Source organism: Taudactylus pleione, unplaced genomic scaffold (assembly GCF_031769625.1).
Source record: "Taudactylus pleione unplaced genomic scaffold, aTauple2 ptg000373l, whole genome shotgun sequence".
NCBI classification, from domain to species: domain Eukaryota; kingdom Metazoa; phylum Chordata; class Amphibia; order Anura; family Myobatrachidae; genus Taudactylus; species Taudactylus pleione.
The window spans coordinates 2,512,279-2,528,965 of NW_028284774.1; the positions used below are offsets into that span (position 1 = coordinate 2,512,279).

Here is a 16,687-nt window from a genome sequence, read left to right on the forward strand (position 1 = left end):
CCGATATGTGAAAGAATAAGCCACAAAAGTGGTCATTTTTAAAAGACATCTGAATGATTTTCCGCCACCCTATAATATGGCAACGGTTAAAATCATTTAGATGTTTGCAAATAATGTAGACCAGTGATATCCTCTACATTATCTGCTTTCATACCGCTGTTCACTCTGTGTCAAATAGCGCTAGTTATAGCACATTGGACACTTATCACCTCTTCATACACCTTGCCCAATATTTGTAGTGGCTGAAAACCACAGCAGGAATTAATCTACTTAATTTTAAGGTAAACTTTGAGAATGTCAACATGTTCTAAATGTTGACAGCCAATATTACCCAATTTTTAGGTTTATTTAAGAAGTCTTTACAAAACATGCAGACTCTTTATACCATGCCTTATTTTAACACTTCTCTCCATTATACATGTGAAGGAACAGACAAATTGCACCAAGAGCTGGCACACCTGGATACCGTGCCCCAGAGGTGTTAATGAAGAGCACACATCAAACAACTGGTACCTGTTTATTACCTGATTGATTTTTAACCTTGTTTTAAATAAAAAGGAAACCATTTCACCTTGGCTGTTGTGCCATCCGGCTTAGTTCAGCCTGGTATGTGAATTCCTTTGGCATTTATCACAGTGAGGCAGACCAGAAAAATGCATAATCACTTAAATGTGTAATATCAGCCATATCTACAAAGAAAAAGGGAAACCTATATATTTTTAATTTCAAAGTCTAAAATTAATGAATTTGCCATTTGGGAAACTTAATGTAAATGTGAAACTCTTATTCCATGTAGTTTTTGTTTACAAAATAAACTCAAGTCACTGAAAAGCAAACCAGGTTTGCATTGTATTGTACACAGCCTTATAATAATGTGGAACATAATATATATACAGTCTACATTTCCCAACAAACTTCTGTACACTGCTTGCTCTCTGTTAGGGTCATATAGCTTTATTCTAAATAATGTGTTTTGTGTAAATGTTTCTATATACAATGAAGTGCCAAAGGTTACAGGATAGATGCCTAGTATCATGTAGGACCCCCTTTTAACCCAACAAAGTGAAGCAACTCGATGTGGCATTGGAAGGAAGATCTCTGGAGAGATGTTGACACATGCCGTCTGGATGGCTTCCCACAGCTCCACCACATCCCATAAATGCTCAATTGGGTTCATGTTGGGCGAATGTGGTGGCCACACCATTCATCGAAACTTTCCTTGCACCAATTCTGGACAACATGGGACCGATGACACTGTGCATTATTCTATGGGAATGTTCCATCATTATAGGGGTAAATGAAGTCCATGAATGGATGCAAGCTATTACTGCTCAATGACGTGTTAAGGTGGACCAGCGGATCCAACCCATGCCACGTGAACACACCTCACACAATTGTGGAACCACCACCAGCCTGCACTGTGCATTGTTGACAACTGGGGTCCATGCGGGCCTGCGCCACACCCGAACCCCACCGTCAGCCTGAAACAACTGGAACCTTGACTCATATGACCACACCGCATGTTGCCAGTTCTCCAGGGTCCAATTAGTGATGTCACAAGCCCTGGTAAGATGTGTCTGGTGTTGTAGTGTTAATGAGAATTCTAGTGGGTCTTCTGCTCCCATATACCATGGAAGCTAAAGAACACTGCACTGACATGGATATGTGTGCTACCTCCTGCATTGAATGTGGAGATGATTTCAGCTATTGAGGATGGCTGTTTCAGCGGGGCATCGCCGTAAGGGCAGGGTGCATTTCGGCAACTTCAAATCGGGCAGGGCGTGAAACAGCCTAGCAGGAACACTACACTGCTTGGTGAAATTTAAATCCAAATGGTCTAAGAGCTAATACATAACAATTTTTGCTGCCCTTTAGGATGCCATCATGAAAAACTGATTTTAAGATTTTGTAATTATTTTTTAAATTGCAGCTATTGACATATGGTCTGCAGGTGTTATGTTCCTGTCTCTTCTCAGCGGAAGATACCACTTTTTCAATGCTACGGAAGACATGAATGCTCTGGCTCAGATCATGACTATTCGTGGTTCAGGAGAGACTGTTCAAGCAGCTAAACAGTTTGGTAAGCATACAGTTAAGTGACTTAAAGGTGCTCCAGCCAATCTGTTCCCAAATGTCCATTTCAAACACATGACAGTTGGGAGCTGATTGGCTGGAGCACCATTCTCATATCACTCGTTGTGAATGATAAACTTGTTGAGAAATAAGGCCCTGGATATTATAACAGTCACTATAGATGTTCTTACACATGTCAGTAAGTACACCTGAAACGGAGTGCAATATACCCACATTTTGTTAAAAATTGAATGGGGGGAATTCAATTAGCTGCAATAAAATCTCAAGTTAACTTGTGTTAACCTAATGCACCTATCTATCATTAATGTCACTTACCGCCTTTATGCGTGATCATGTTTTACACCCAATTTAATCCGATAAGTCGTTTTTCGGCATTTGGGCAATAATTCTTGCTAGTGCCACACACGTTAGGTATAGGTGAAAGTGGGGAAATCGGCCTTTAATATACGATGACAGTTTAGAAGTCTGTTATTGGCCCAAAGCAAACTATTTGGGGTTCTTAAAGTGTCAAATGTCTGTTTTCACTGTTGTTGAAAAATGCTTATAACAATCGGAAAGCAAGTGTTTTTCAGCAAATTAAATGTTGTAGTAGAATAAGGGGTGCGTAAAAATGCCTGTCAATTTATTTTTAGGTCATTTTAAGCTGCTATTAAAGTATTAAACACCTGTAACTGCCACCTATGCTTAAAACTCCTGCCCCATCCATACAGCACCCCCATATACCTGTTCCTCATCTTTGAAACCCATTATTCTGCACTTTGCAGAAATTCACCCCAAAAATGACATGTCTTTACTGACTTAATCTAATTAAAAACTTCTAAGTGCCTAATTAGGGAGGTTGTCCCAATGGTTCTGAACCAAGTCCGGACCTTTTTACCTTTTTAAAATAGAGGTTTTCACCAGCTCAGGGGGGTTCAACTCCAATGCAGAATTAGCGCACGTTAACGGGGCGGCTAATTGAAATAGGACAAAAAAATAATTAACTTTTTCACGCAAAAATGGGTTATCGCAGCTAATTGAATTCCCCCCTTAGCCTTTTAAACGAAATGTAATTGTTTTGTTTTAGTATAGGGTGTTTTTTGTAATGGTTATACTATTGTTACCTATTTGCAATGTATAATCAATGGCACGTTAGGAAAACTTATAAATAGACCTAATCAGTGAAGCATTAAAGAACATACTTGTGTACAAAATATTCATATAAAAAGTGTACTTCTACTATGTGGAAAGAATTAAAATTTTGTACAAGGGTTTATGTAAAGTTTATTGGACACATGAAACAAGTTTTGTCTCATTAAGTAGTCATTTACAAAATAATTAAAACGCTTTATACTTTAAAGTTGCCTTGCCATGGCTATTGTAGAAATGTAATACATAAATAGAGCATTCTCAGACACGAAACCTGATGAGCTTCACAATTAAAATATGAAATTAAGACGCAGAATTTGTCCTGTTTAAATTTTTTATAGTTTTTAGATTGCAAAGCCTATCTCCAAGTTAAAGTAAAACAGTCTGTTCTGGAGGAGTTTTGTGAGAAATGTTAGCAACTTTTGTATTCAGTTTGGGTCTAGTTTTTTACTGAGCAGCAGAAGGCATATAGATGTGGATTCGGCAAACACAACACTGTAACTAGAGATGACCTGTTTTAAAGAAAAATTACCCATTTCAGTATTTCGGCTAAGAAAGGGTGCAGAGGTGTACAATTCTGGTTCTCATTGCCAACAAACTGAGCTTGTATTATTGATTTATTATACAGTATAAACTTCCAAACCATTGTTAACATTTTAGAAATATTTGGTTAAGATGTTGTGGATGTCTAACCTACATACTTGTTTGTACTACATCTCAAATTCACATAGATACCTAGCTTGGCCACGATAGATGGTTCCCCAGTGGTTCTTTAATCTGGAGATGGCTCCCTAGTGACTGACTTTAACCTGTAGTCCAAGCCTGTGCAGAAACAGCCTACCGCCCGACACTTTCCCCCGCCACGTTCCCGGTCACCCTCGCCGGCCTCTGAAGCGACCGGAGGCTAAAGAAGCATCCGATCGCTTAAGAGTGCAGCGTTCCCAGTGACTCACTGCGCGGGTGACATGACGTCACCCGCAACGTGAGGAGCCTCCCCTGCATGCCTGCTGGATCTATTGGATCCAGTCAGAGCGAGGGAGTGGGAGCACGAGCGCCGAGTATGTTAAGGTAAGTTCTGGGCTGGGGGTGGGACCAGTCTGGGGGCACTGCATAGAGGGCACTATTTAAGCCTGGGGGCACTGCATAAGGGGCACTAATTAAGCCTGGGGTCACTGCATAATGGGCCAGCCTGGGGGCACTGCAATAGGGGCCAACCTTGTAGGCATTGCATAGGGGCACTACTTCAGCCTGGAGACATTGCATAGGGGCACTACTTCAGCCTGGAGACATTGCATAGGGGCACTACTTCAGCCTGGAGGCATTGCATAGGGGCACTACTTCAGCCTGGAGGCATTGCATAGGGGCACTACTTCAGCCTGGAGGCATTGCATAGGGGCACTACTTCAGCCTGGAGGCATTGCATAGGGGCACTACTTCAGCCTGGAGGCATTGCATAGGGGCACTACTTCAGCCTGGAGGCATTGCATAGGGGCACTACTTCAGCCTGGAGGCATTGCATAGGGGCACTACTTCAGCCTGGAGGCATTGCATAGGGGCACTACTTCAGCCTGGAGGCATTGCATAGGGGCTCTACTTCAGCCTGGGGGCACTGCATAAGGGCAAAGCAAAACTACAGGGGGCACTGTATAAAGGGGAAAACCACAGGGGGCACTGTAAAAAGGGCACAAATACAGGGGGCACTGTAAAAAGGGCACAAATACAGGGGGCACTGTAAAAAGGGCACAAATACAGGGGGCACTGCAAAAAGGGCACAAATACAGGGGGCACTGCAAAAAGGGCACAAATACAGGGGGCACTGCAAAAAGGGCACAAATACAGGGGGCACTGCATAATGGGCACTTTTGACTGAGAGCCAGTGGGGGAGCAGCCTGAGACCTGTTGGGCTGGAATAGTAAGGGAGATACCCCTTTTCCAGACACGCATAATTGCAAAGGCCCCCACCCGGCTACTTCTTGATGCCACCCGGCTGGAAAAAAATTTCTGGCGAGAAATGTTTGTATGCATGTGTTTTTGTTACTTTACATTTGATTAAAAAAAATTTAATTATGCAATCGAGCTCTTTCAAATGTGAAATACGGTCAACAGGAGGAACTAAATAAGCAATTTTGGACGAAGCTAAAATAAACTAGCGTAGTATATACCAGAGGTTTCCAAACGCTGTCCTCAAGGCACCCTAACAGTCCAGGTTTTAAGGATACCCATTCTTGACCACAGGTGACCTAAATATTAGTACCTCAGTCAATTTGATTTAACCATGTGTGCTCAACCATGGATATACTTAAAACCTGGACTGGGGTGCCTTGAGGACCGAGTTTGGGAACCTCTGGTATACACTTTTTTTTTATATAGATCAGTCTGCAGATTTATTATAAATGTATTATGTAGCCCTTCATTAATTTGCAGACTGCATTATCATTTGTATTAGAAGATAAATCAACAATAGTCCTTTTTTTAAAAAAAATTATTTGTTTTAGACTTATTCAAGCCTTGAATGTTTGTCATGCAGATGCTCCAGTTTAACAGTTTAATGATGATTAATTTACCACACTATGGGGGAGATTTATAAAATCTTGAAGGGCAATAAAGTACCAGCCCATCAGGTTCTACCTATCATTTTACAGGCCGTGCTAGAAAAATGACAGAAGCCGATTGGTTGCTATGAGCAACTTCTCCACCTTTCTTCAAGATTTGATCATCCCCCCTATGGTCCAAATGTAATTGCCTGTGATTTGTAGGCAGACTAGAGATTTTTTTAAAAGGCAAAACCAAGTTGGTTTTGCCATTTTAATAACTGGTGCTTTTAGACCTAGTGACTATATAGCTGAAACTTTGATGTTACTGGAAGGCAATTATATTTGGGCCTTGGGTTTTATTTTCCTGCATTCACTAGTAAAGCAGCATGATCTGAAATGTAATGTTTATAATGTGAATTTTTACTGACCATTTATTTTATACACCCTGTCTTGTTTGTCTTGCTATCAAATATGGGTTGTGGACAGAAGTGACAAAACTTGATGTAGATATATTCTCGCAATTGATAATTATTCTTGTGATATCATCACCGTCTTCCCACCTTGTAACTAGCACAGGAATAGTGCAATCTATCCAGCTGTTGCAGTGTCTCTAGATTTTAGAGGTTGTCATTTGATTGGCTGTGAATGCCCTATTATCGTGTGCTCAGCACTTTACTTTTCATGCAATGTCCTTTCCATAGGTAAAACTGTGCTTTGTAGCAAAAATCTTCCTGCAAAGGATTTAAGGACTTTATGTGAAGGATTGAGGCGGCTGTGTACAGTCCCCACATCCAGTAGTGATGCAGAAACTCAAAAGCAACGATCAGCATTACAAATGAAAGTCCTGGAAAATGAAGACGGATGGTTTAATAAACAGACTTGTGTTATTCCACCTGCTGATCTAAATAAAAAGAAGTCTGCATTGTGCATCCCAGGACAGTCTGATATGGGTGGTTGGGACAATGTGCCAGATGAGGCTTACCATCTCTTAGACAGACTGCTGGGTATGGATCCAGCTACACGGATCACCGCAGAGGAAGCTTTGTTACATCCCCTCTTTAGAGATTTCAATAGTGTACCCTGAGCTCCTGGACGATTATTTAAAAGCCAGTTTTTAGGGCCGTTTTTATTTTTAACATCCTTTTATAGTAAATTTTAATCAACCGTAAAAACACTGTTTTGTCTAGTGCTTTTGTTTGACATTAACAAACAAAGCGAAGTGTCAGACAGAAAAGTGATCTATGAAGAGAACGTTGCAAACTTGATGATCTCTGTAAGAAATATTTTGCACCGTCTTGCCAGTGAGATGGACTTTACAATTTCTCAGCCAGTCAACATTTTATGCATTTGTGAGTATAAACACTTAAATTAAAATCCACAAAACAAAATATTTTTCGTACGCTGTCACCTTATATGGAAACCTACAAGTTACAATGTGGAAAATGGCTTTTTTTTTATCAGTGGATAAAGAATGATTATTGCAGTATAATCAAACTTATTCAACTTGTTCATCTATTTCAAGATTTACTAAGTAATGTACTTTTTCTGGCAAAGGCTGCAGGAGGAAAAATGCTTGCAGATGTTGAAGTATTGATTGCATAAGATGTCGAAACCCGCAAAACCCTGGGGCCCAAATCTTTGTTATTTCTGCTGTTTATGTAATTTCAGCACAGCACTGACATGTTATTTATCTAAAGGAACGGAGGCCAAATTTGGCAGGCATTAGCATCAGCCAGTGCCTACAGATGTATTGTTTCTTTGGTCACTTGCTCGTGCAGCCTGTGGGGTTTGCAAAACTTTAATAGCCTCTTCCCTCTCGCTTTCCTCCTTTTTCTTCCTGTTGTTATTTATTAACATTTACTTATAGCGCTAGCTTATTCCGTTATGCTTTACCACTGGATTATTTGTATTTCTGCAGTATGTAATTAATTCTATTCATTTGAGAACTTTTCTAGAAATTATTTTACCCACAGCTTACCAATAAACTTTTGCATGTACACTTTTAAATTGATGCTTTATTAACTGCACCCTCCAAGCAGCAAAGCTTGACAAAACTGAGTCACCCAGCTAGCATGGCAGTCGAAAAGATGGCCCCTTGTGGTTACACAGATCCCTCCCACTACTTTCCTAATCAGTTCTCAGCCTGTTCTATTGCCAGCTGGTAGTCAAATCAGTGTAGGAAAGAGAACCAGTGTTTCTTGCCCTACACTGAAATCAAAAAGCCTATAGTGGCTGTGGGACTTAGTATAATGTTATACAATTCTACATACTGCATACATGTTTCTTGGTATCTTGTGTTATCTGGTATCAAATGTAACTCAGCATTGTATGTTTGGCAAAATATAGTCTGTTTTCTACATATTCTGTGTTGTATGCTACAGAGAGTCTTTTTGACAGTAGCCATCTGTAAGGGCTCTGTCTTGCGTACTGGCTGTCTGAATGACCACAGCTTTGCATACCAAAATATAAAATTTGGGAGCTGCGTTTATTTAATATACCAGAGAGCCTCCAGCACTGTGTATTGTAGCAACTTTGTGTAATAGGGCTGCTTTAAAAAACTTACAGCTTATTAAACCAGAAGTAGATTAAATATGAGTGTCTGGGCAATGCAAGGAACAAACATTTACTGCAATAAAAGAGCTCCATATAGGTGACTCATACATTAATTAAGCAAATTTGATCCCAACATGGTCAAGGTCATGTACTAACACTGCATTGGCTTGATTTCCTATAATTGTGTCTGCAAAAGGATACGGGCTCGTTTTGGCTGGTGCTTTAGTGACCAAAAAAGCTCAGCTTGCTAATGTTCACAGAAACCGTGTCTAAGGTGGCTGAACTCTGAGGGTAAAACATCATCAGGAAATAGTAACAGTGGGCTAACGCACATACCCCTGGGTTTTGTGATATGTGCATTCTTTTTCTAGTGCAAGTCAAAACTTAAAATTTCAAACCGCTGTGAGTAGCCAGTTTAATTATTGATAAACATTCTGACAAGAAGTCTACAGAGCAGGACATCTTAATCTTTTTGCACTGCACGAGCGTCTCACTATTCCTAGAGATAGAGGTTTATAATTTCAGTGTGCAGTGAACTACTGATCAGTGGGCAGAAGATGATCGGGGCTGATGCATCACCATGTAACCCCTTGTCACTGTATAGCTAGTATGCAGTTCATGATTAGACAGCTTATCTCCTTGCTGACGCAGTCTTCTACCCTGGCTAGCTTGGGGTGTGGCTACGGCGGCAAAGGAGTGAGACATGGTTCCAGAGAGATCCCCGGCTCAAGATCCTTTTTACAGATCCTGACCCAGCAGATCTGCTGTATATTGATCACATCAGACCTCTAAGCATAATGGTTGCACCTGCGGGGGTGATTCGGTCCCTGGTCGCCACCGCGCTTAGTTCTGAGGCCTGCTCTCCTGCTGATCTGCGCACCTGTGTTGGTGCGCTGTCCTGGGTGCAGCCTCAGTCTTCTCGTCCAGACACTGAGACCAGGTTAGTGGTGGTGGGATCCAGGTCTGCCTATACAGGGGTATCCTGCCCTTCGTCTTTACAGCGCCCTACAAATCTTCTCTGACCGGTGACTAGTGGGCATGGCCTGTTGGACCCAGCAGCCATTTTCCCTTCCTCCTCCGTTCCTGCCTGCATACAATATAACAACATAGCTGCTGTCTGGCACCTTGTGGGACTGAATGCTACCAATATGGAGAAATCTGGGCATGTTGCTACAGCAGCCAAGCTTGAAAAGTTTGCACGTCAGTCTACATTTCAGGCTCCATCAGAGTGGAATCCCCCAACCCAGAAGCTGCGGGTAACCCACAGGGATCGAGTACAGGGGTCCCACCTTTTGGTTACTTTGTCGCAAGTATGAATGGCAATAGCGGGTAGTGAGAAACTCCTTTCGGATAAAATTGAAAAGTTATAATGTGACATCCCTGCAACGGCAACATGTGCAGTCGGTCAGGGAGCCGGTGGGTTAGATGGAAAATCTCATTTCCACCCTAGAGGACTCGCATAGTCTCCTGAAAGAGAATGCATCTTCTGAGTCAACAAATTCCCAATATTGTAAATAAATTGCAGTACATGGAGGGGCGCATATGCCGGAACAATGTTCGTTTTGTTCTACAAAAGGACAAGGAGGGTTCCTCTAATAAATCATTTTTGGAAACGTGGCTATATGAACCTTATGGCAGGGACTCTTTCTCCTTACAATTTGCTGTGGAAAGGGCGCACTTCTCTTTGTATAATGCCGTTACACTTCTGTGCCCTTTGGAGATACGGATTTTATATCGACTAAGTAATATATGAAGAAATAATTGTTTATTTCCTGTGTTTTGATACGAGAACTTTAAACATTACTTATATTATGTGTCTATTGTGCATGTTTCTTATTGCCGGGAGGCTCCTTTGCAATGGTAATTGCTAAAATCTATTGCTCTCTTTTTGGTACCAGTTTAGTAATTTTAGCCTACAATACTGTTTCTAGTGTTTTGGATATAGGTATGCCGATGTAAAGGGGGGGGGGGGTGTCTGGGAGTTATTATTGTCTTTTTTATTTTCATTCTTATTGCCACACTTGGTGGTTTCTCGTTTTCTTGTGCTGGCTTCAACGGAGAAAGCGATGATATTCACATTTGTTATGGTTTTATATGACTAAGGTAATGTCCGTGGAGTTAAATGTTCCTTGGTACTGAAGCAGCTATTATTTGCTTAATGGAGGCCCATTTAGTAGGTAGTAGACTCCTTTCTTTTTGGCGGGCTGGGCATATCAGGCCCTCCTACCCATCGTCGCTCTAGGCCCTAGAGTCTAGGGGAGTCTAAATTTTACTTAGTTTCTCATTTGTTTTAAATTCAGTAGTTGTGTTTCTTGACTGTAAAATACACGCCATGCGCCTTTATTTATATTTTAGCTGTCTTTATACCCCCTCCCTTTTTCATATTAAGTGTTGAAGCGTTCAGTAGAATTTGTGGCTGTATCTCCCAAGTACTTCGATAATTTTGTTTTGTAGACCCTTCTCTCGATAAATGACACAAAATCTCTCTTACACAGTTGGGTGGAGGAACATCTGGTTTTGCTAATTTTATAGGAAGTCTAGGGTGGGCTTACAGCAGTTCACATGTTTTTCTGCAACTTATCATTTTTGTGGCCTTAGTCTCACTCAGGTTGCTTCCTAAAATATGTATAAAGCCCTAAGGGAATCTGACCATTCTCCCCTTATGTTGTCCTTTGAGATGGGTAGCCCTAGGAGCCAAGTATTCTGGAAGCTACATTCTGTCTGGCTTAGTCAAATGAAAGCAGACTCGGAGGTTATGTGGGATGTTTATTTTGCGGACAATATCGCTCTGCCTCTGCAGCAGTTGTGTGGGATTCCTTTATGTAATACATGTTGGGTACTCTTAAGTGTCACTGAACTGAAGCTATTTTATAGAAAGAGGCTGAACTGGAGTCAGTCCCATAGGCTGGAACTGATCTACTTGAAGGAGAAGTTAGATATAATAAACAGAGTGGTCCGCGCTCCAGCTTCTAGTGGGTGAGTATAATGGATGTGCGGGGGAGGGGGGGGGGTTGGCCAGGGGCAAAAAATTAGGGATACAGTGGTGCTGCACGTGGAACAGGAGTACCGGATCTTGTTGGAATATGCTGAAGGAAGGAGGTACACATGCGCTCCTAGGTGTAGTATGTGTGTGGACGGAGAATATGGAGTGGGGGGGGGGGAAAGGGGGAGCGACTGGGGGAGGGGGGGTTATGGGGGGTCACGTGTGTCAGTCTGTGACTGCAGTGTAGGTTGGTAAAAGGTGTGCAAATGATGAGCCAGACACTGTAAATTGAATCCAACCTGTTTATTGGTGAGGCACAATGCTCCCCAGGTGGTTCCGTGAGTGGGGTTGGGGATGGATAGGTGGTTCCGTTTGATCCTGGTCAGGGAATTGGTGGACCTTTTTAGGGGGCTTCTTGCCGTACGGCCCTTACTTCTGCACGTCCCCTTTGCTGGACCTATGGTCTCAGTCTTAGTGGACCAGGATGTGTGTGTTGCCAAGGAAGTCCCATACAGTGACAGTGGCGGCGTCCCGCACTGGTCGTGATGTTACCTACCGGTAGGTGTGCTGTCCCTGGTTGGTGCACAGTTGGTATGTTCTCCGGTGTAGGTCCGGTGGTTGATGGCACCCTGCGAGCCCGCAGGGTGTTGTCTGGACGGACGCCCGTCACTGCTCCGAGGGTTGGGATGATTCAGCAGTCCGCGTTATAGTTCTGTCCCACATGACCGTGGGGTTGGTAATGATCACCAATGGTGTGGTGATGCAGCAATGGTGTGCGGGGGGTGTGTATTCTCCAACGCGTTTCGGCCTAAAGCCTTCATCAAGGAGTTACTGATTTATGGACTGAGGAGTATTATATAGGAGGAGAGTTGGTGTGTGGGAGTTCCCAATTAGTAGCGTAGCCTCTTGGAGCCGGAGGTGCTAATCTGGATGGGATGCAGGTGGGTAGGTGGGGGCAGTGTGAGTGATTGACACATTTAGTGGCTAACCAGTGAGTTTGTGACTCATCTGCGGGCGGGGGGTGTGTGTGGGCGCGGGGTTACCGCCATGTGGTGATGGCCAGGCTGCATGGAAGTGAGCGTTGCCGTGGGAGCGTCGGGTCTCCATCTGACGTCACTTGCCCAAGTGAGTGCTGTGTCCTATTGTGTATGGGCCTGGTAGGTCATGTGGTCCGGGGGTGTGACGTGTCGCGTGTGTACAGGTATCCCCCTACGTCGTAGCATCACGTGGTGTGGTGCTACCTATCAGGGAGGGGATTCCCGGTGACGACACTGGTCACCATGGGGATGCCCTCTACATCGGGAATGGGAATGAAGCGGGCGTTGGGTGCGGGGTGTGATGCGCGATATGCACCTATGTAAGGGGGAACTTCCTGTGTGTGATACAATAGCATTGAAGGGAATAAACTTTACTAGGGATTGAATGGTTATGTGCGTCTTTATAAGGACCGTGAGGTAGGTTGCGTGATTACAGTGGGTATAGGGGGATGGCGATCCTGTACTCATGTGTGATTGGCAGCCCGATTTGAAGTGCAGATATGATGGGTGCGTGTGCGGTGGGGTCTGATGTTGGGGAGGTGTTAGTGCTGATGTTCGGTGTTAACTTAATGTAAATGTTGGTTGTGAGGGGTGGGTGATATTGTTGTGATGGAGGTAGTGGGGGGGGCTAAGTGCTGGTAGTGTCCTATGTGTGTTGGTGTGGGGATTGTTACATGGTGGGGTCTGTCGTCATGTGGGTGCCTGTGTCACATATTAAGGTGTAGCATAACGGACTAGTTGATCTGTGTGGAGGAGTGGTGTAGTTGTGTTGGGTGAACATAAAATGGGTATGGTGGGATGTGGGGCGCATCACTAATGGAGTGTCGTGGTGTTAAGTGCATTAGGTATAAAGATGTGGGATGGGGGTCACAGTAGTGGATCTCTTGTGGGGTGGAGTGATTGGGTGGTCTTAGGTCAGTGGTAGGATATGGGTGTGTTGCTGGCTATGGGGCCTGTCCTTACGGGTATGAGTCTAAATTTGATTTCATTATCAATGTTCAGGCCATGTGGTGCGAACGTTTGCATGGTGAAAATCCATTTGCGTTCTTCTTTGTTGAGTCTCTTCAGTAAGTCACCTCCACTCCAATTCTTGTTCAGTGCTTTGATGCCTACAAATGTCATGCCTTTTGTGTTACTGGCGTGTTTATCTTGGAAGTGTAGAGGGACGTTGTGGGTATCTGTCTTGTTTTTTATGCCTCTGATGTGCTCTTTGATTCTTGTTTTAAGGGGTCTTATTGTGCGCCCTATGTGTTGACGGTTGCATGGACATTGTAGCATGTATATCACGTGACTGGTGTTGCATGTTATGTGTTCTCGGATATTATAGGTGTTTCCTGTGTTTGATGAAGAAAATGTGGTTGGTTTAGTGCTCCTGTGTCCTAGTTTCCGGCAGTTGGTGCATGTCCCGCAATGGTAGAAGCCTTTCTTCAGGGGTTCGTGATCTATGGTGATTTGTGTCATCGAGGTTGGAGGTATGTGGTTGCGAACTAGTTTGTCTTTGATGCTTGGGACTTTGCGATAAAGTACCTTCGAGTGCGTGGGGAGTACCGTGGCCAGTGTTTCATCCTTAAGTAGTATATTCCAGTGTTTGCTAATTACCTGTTTTCTCTGTGTAGCACTAGTGTTGTGTTGCGTTATGAAAGGTATGTCGTCCGTGTGTTGTGTTTTGTCAGACTTATATTGTAGTAGGGGTGAGCGTCCCTCGTTGCCTATTTTGTGTAGAGTATCTTGGAGTGTTTTGCTATCGTAATTTTTGGCTATGAACTGCTCCTTCATTTGGTTCCCTTGTTTGTAGTAGTCTGTTTGGTGCAGTTTCGTCTGATGCGTTTGAATTGGCTGTTGGGTATGTTTTGGAGCCAGTTTGGGTGATGTCCACTTTCTGACAGAATGAAACTATTAACTTCTACCGGTTTATGAAAGGTCTTGGTGTGTATTTTGTGTTCGTCGATGAAGCTATGCAGGTCCAGAAAGTTGACGTCTGTTTTACTGTATTGTGAAGTTTAGATGTCTGTCATTGTCGTTTATGTGGGCTAGGAAGTCTGTGAGGGTGTTGAGCGGTCCTTGCCATATGCAAAATACGTCGTCTATATACCTCGTCCATAGGACCAGATTCTTCCCCCAGTTGTGCCCTGACCAGATGGGAGAGTCCTCCCATCTGCTCATGAAAAGATTGGCATAACTGGGGGCGAATCTGGTTCCCATGGCGGTCCCTGTCACTTGTCGGAAGAAGTTGTTGTCAAACCAGAAGTAGTTGTGTTGTAAAATGAAGTCTATTCCGTGAAGTATGAATTGGGTTTGTGATGGGTCTAGTGTCGGGTCTTGGTTAAGGAAGTATTGAATGCTGTCCAGGCCTTGTGTGTGGTTGATGACGGTGTACAATGATGTGACGTCGCTGGTCAGGAGCCAGTAATCGTCCTTCCACTCTAACTTGTCGAGAATTTGGAGTATCTGTGTTGTGTCCTGTATGTATGACTGTTGTTTTTTGACTTACGGTTGTAGGAAGTGGTCTAGGTATCGGGAGAGGTTTGCGGTCATGGAGTTGATGCCCGACACTATTGGTCTGTCAGGGGGGTTGGTGGTGGTTTTGTGTATTTTGGGGAGGTAGTAAAATACTGGGATCACGGTGTGTGGGTTGTATATGAAGTCAAATTCTTTTATGGTTAAGATCCCTGTTGAAAGTCCTGATTGCAAGATGGTGAGTAGTTTTTGTAGGTTTTGGTTGGGTCTTGTGTAAGCATCTCGTATGTTTGTGTGTCTGACAGTAGTCGTTGTGCCTCTGTGGTATAGTCTGCTTTGTTTAGGGTGACTAACCCCCCTCCCTTATCTGCTGGTTTAATGACAAGACTGTTATTTTCTTGTAGTTGTTTTAATGCCTTTTGTTCATTCAGAGTGAGGTTTTTGATGGTTTTCCTATTTGGTGTAGCTATTTTATTGTCTTCCATGACTAATGTCTCAAAGGTGTGGACCAGGTGTCCCTTGAGGTGGGGTAAAATTGGGAGGATGGTTTGAGTGTGGAATGTTTATATTTGTCTGATTCTCTGCATTGCTTGATGGCCGGTTGAGATATAGTATTTTTTGAGGGTGAGTCTCCTAACAAAACCGTTGTAGATCCAGGTATACCTCGAATCTTTTCAACTGTGTATGAGGTGCATATTTGAGACCTTTCGTGAGTAGTGATGTGTCATCTTTGGATAGGTTGTGTTTGCTGAGATTGAAAATGCCTGTAGAGGTTGGTGCTGTGTCCTCTGGCTTGGACTTGTATGTTTTCAGTTTGTCTCCTCCCCTACATCCTCGTCTCGTTGGTTGAGTTTTCTTTTTTGCCTCGTAGGAGTTGGGTTTTCTGGCAAGTCAGGTGGCCTGTCTCTAAAGTCTAAAAAAATGTGTTGCCCATGGGGTGGAGTGTTGGGGGGAATTGGATATGTTGTGTCGTATTGCTGTGGTTGAAGGAGTCGGTACTGGGTGTGTTACTGATTGCGTGTTGTTGCTTGTGTAATTCCCTCTTATGGGGTTGATCCACCCTTGCTCTAGTGAAAGTCTGGCTAGGTTGGCATACTGTGAGCTGTCTGTGTCCTCCTCAATCTCATGTATGCTAAATGAGATGTTAGAGCTTGTGACTGAGCTTATAGGTGAAAAGGGGTCTGGTAGTGGGGTTGGAGGGATCGGTGTGGTTGTAGATGTCTTCTTCACTCCACGTGACGCTACGACGTAGGGGGATACCTGTACACACGTGTCACGCGGCGCGTCACACCCCCGGACCACATGACCTACCAGGCCCATACACAATAGGACACAGCACTCACGTGGGCAAGTGACGTCAGATGGAGACCCGACACTCCGACGGCAACGCTCACTTCCATGCAGCCTGGCCATTACCACGTGGCGGTAACCCCGCGCCCACACACCCCCCCCCCCGCCCGCAGATGTGTCACATAAACTCGCTGGTTAGCCACTACACGTGTCAATCACTCACACTGCCCCCTCCTACCCACCTGCATCCCATCCGGATTAGCACCTCAGCCTCCAAGAGGCTACGCATCTAATTGGGAACGCCCACACACCCACCCTCCTCCTATATAATACTCCTCAGTCCATAAATCAGTAACTCCTTGATGAAGGCTTCAGGCCGAAACGCGTTGGATAATACACACCCCCCGCACACCATTGCTGCATCACCACACCATTGGTGATCATCACCAACCCCATGGTCAGGTGAGACAGAACTATAACGCAGACCGCCGCATTATCCCAACCCTCGGAGTAGTGACGGGCACCCGTCCGTACAACACCCTGCGGGCTCGCAGGGTGCCATCAACCACCGGACCTACACCGGAGAACATACCAACTGTGCACCAACCAGG

General features: G+C 43.9%; 1 pseudogene across 1 annotated transcript in view; it reads left to right on the forward strand.

The window, feature by feature from the left end:
- The window catches only part of LOC148508213 (cell division cycle 7-related protein kinase-like), a 53,048-nt pseudogene extending 45,176 nt beyond the window's left edge, over nt 1–7,872 (forward strand). Inside the window, exons 9-11 of the transcript XR_015869614.1 lie at nt 427–509; nt 1,931–2,080; nt 6,458–7,872. The product of XR_015869614.1 is annotated as a cell division cycle 7-related protein kinase-like (transcript). The remainder of the gene's footprint in view (nt 1–426; nt 510–1,930; nt 2,081–6,457) is intronic.
- The last annotated feature ends 8,815 nt before the right edge of the window (nt 7,873–16,687 follow it).